We start from the raw sequence: 2,943 nt of genomic DNA, 5'->3' as shown, positions 1-2,943 counted from the left end.
ATGAACTTGTATGTTCATCACAGCATTATTCACAATAGCAAAGACATGGAATGAACCTAGGTGCCAATCAACAGTGAAGTGGATAAAGAAAATGTGGTATATATACACCATGGATTGCTACACAGTCTTAAGAAATAATCAAATCATGTCCTTTCAGCAACATGGATGCAGCTGCAGGCAATTATCCTAAGCAAATTAATGCAGAAACAGAAGGCTAAATACTGAATGTTCTCACTTGTAAGTGGGAGCTAAACATTGAGTGCACATGGACGTAAAGATAGGAACAACAGACACTGGGGATTACTAGAGGGGGAAGGGTGGGATGGAGAAGAGGTTTGAAAAACTACCTATTAGACACCATGCTCACTACCTGGGTGACGGGATCTTTTGTATGCCAAACCTCAGTGACATGCAATTTAGTCATGTAACAAACCTGCACATGTACATACTGAACCTAAAATAAAAGTTGGAAAAAAGCAGATGGAATAAAAATTAGTTCTAATTTGGAAATTGAAAGTTATTAATAGCATTTTCATTTTTTGAGGAGTGTACATTTTATTGGAAACCTTAAATAATTTTCAGAAGACATCTTCAATCAAGTTTCTTGTGTGGCCTACACAGAAAACTGAAGCTTTTTGGATTAGGGGCAAGGAGACGGACAGTACAGAGGACAAGGACCCCTCACAATGAATGGCCTTCAGCTAGCTTTTGCCACAGCTTCTTCAATGGGTCCTAGCCTATAGAAGATCTGTTCTGGGAGATGGTCATATTCACCTGGCAAAATCTGCTAGAATCCTTTGATGGTATCCTTCAGGGGTACCAGCTTCCTCATATGACCTGTAAAGACCTCAACAACCTGGAATGGCTGAGACAAGTAACACCGTATTTTCTGTGCACAGGACATGGTCAATTTGTCATCCTGAGAAAGTTCATCCATACCCAGGATGGCAATGAGGCCTTGGAGGGATTTGTAGTCCTGCGGGATCTTTTGCACCCCATGGGCCACATCATAATGCTCATCGCCAACAATGTTGGGATCTATGATACAAGAGGTGGAATCTAGAGGATCCACAGCTGGACAGATGCCCAGTTCAGCAATGACTTGGGACAGCACATCCAAATGAGCAAAAGTAGTAGCAGAGGCAGGGTCAGTCAGGTCATCAGCAGGCACATAGATAGCCTGTACAGAGGTGATAGATCCCTTCTTGGTGGTGGTAATTATTTCCTGCATAGTACTCATGTCAGTGGTCAGGGTAGGCTGATAGCCCACAGCGGAATGGATTCCGCCTGATAAGGCAGACACCTCTGCACGAGCCTGGATGAAGCAACAGATTTTATCAATAAATAGCAATACATCTTGACCTTCTTGATCTGTGAAGTATTCAGCCACAATCAGTCCAGTCAGAGTTACCTGGGCACGAGCACCAGGTGGTTCAATCATTTGACGTATACCAGCACTATCTTGGAGGTGGCATGTTTTAAGCTGATAACATCAGATCACAGAATAAATCATTGCCCTCACGGGTCCTGTCACCAACACCAGCAAACACCGAGTAACCACCATGGGCTTTGGTGACATTGCCTACTAACTCCATGATCACTACAGTCTTGCCAACTCCAGCACCACCAAAAAGTCAAATTTTGCCAACCTTGGCACAGGGAGCTAGCAGATCTGGTGACCTTGATATCAGTCACTAGAATTTCCTGCTCAACACTCATTTCCATGAACTCAGGAGCCTCAGCATGAACGGGAGCAAACTGTGTGGTTTTGATGGGACCTCTTTCATCAGGCTCCTTAATGACATTCATGATTCTGCCCAAAGTCTCAGGACCAACAGGAATTTTGATTGATGCACCAGAATCCAGGACTTTCTGGCCTCTAACCAAGCCTTCTGTACCACCCACAGCAGTGGTCCTTACTGTGCTCTCACCCAAATGCTGGGCCACCTCCAAAATCAGCCTGGTCTTCCTGCCTTGCACTTCCAGGGCATTTAGGGTATCCCATCAAACTGGACATCCACCACTGCATTAATGACTGCCATGATGCTCCCAGTGAGAGCGTCTGCCTTCAACAAAGGAGATGCTTGTGATGCATTGTCCCTGGCAGGATGGACTGCTGTGGGAATGGCCTGCAGTAAGAGTTGAGCTATGGATAGCGATGCTGAAGGACTGAGTCCCCGCAAGGCCCTAGAGACTGAGGCAGCAGCCACAGGACCAACAAGACTCAACATGGTAGAGTCCGGGTGGAGTCTAGCACTTTCAATTTTGAAAGGTATTACTTTTGTAGAAACTACTTTTTTTTTCCTGCAGAAAATCTCTAAAATGTGATCAAAACAACTCTTTCTAAATTTACTTACATTTCTTTAGCTAAGCCATGTAGTATGTATTCAATTTTTCAATGTAAATGCTTTGAAGAAATATGTATTTTGAGCATGTAAAAACATAGAGGTGGTTAAGAGCTTGGCATTAACTTATGATGGGTAAACGAAGAAGTGGTCAGAAATGTTTTTCAGACATTTCTAATTAAATTTGTTTTAAAAATAAACCGACTAATTTCTCTGTCCATTTCAATTTATGATTTTGCAGCAAATATTTATGGATTTTTATAAACCTTTTGTTATTTGTTTCCTTCTTTGCTGTTATTGATCTTTAGAATACGGATTGGGTAATTCTTTCTTATAATTGAAGTCGAATATAGAGAAGAAGCCTACTGAAGAGCTTTATGATATCATGTTACACCAGATACTCAGTAAATAGCTGCATGATATATGAGCAATTATTTAAAACAGACTTTACTTTTTAGAGACATTTTAGGTTCAAACTTGAGCAGAAATTATAGAGTTCCCTTCCATGCACAGACTCCTCCACAGTCAACATCCCACACCAGAGTGATACATTTTCTAAAAATGGTGAACCTACACTGATAACATTATCTCCGAAAGT

General features: G+C 41.9%; 1 pseudogene; it reads right to left on the bottom strand.

Annotated features, from left to right (window-relative positions):
- Positions 1–583: 583 nt before the first annotated feature.
- LOC105493767 (ATP synthase subunit beta, mitochondrial pseudogene) lies at positions 584–2,231 on the bottom strand (annotated as a pseudogene).
- Between the last annotated feature and the right edge of the window lie 712 nt (positions 2,232–2,943).

The sequence above is a fragment of the Macaca nemestrina genome, chromosome X, assembly GCF_043159975.1.
Source record: "Macaca nemestrina isolate mMacNem1 chromosome X, mMacNem.hap1, whole genome shotgun sequence".
NCBI classification, from domain to species: Eukaryota; Metazoa; Chordata; class Mammalia; order Primates; family Cercopithecidae; genus Macaca; species Macaca nemestrina.
The sequence above is the reverse complement of the archived record's forward strand: the minus strand, read 5'-3'. Positions and strand labels throughout refer to the sequence as shown.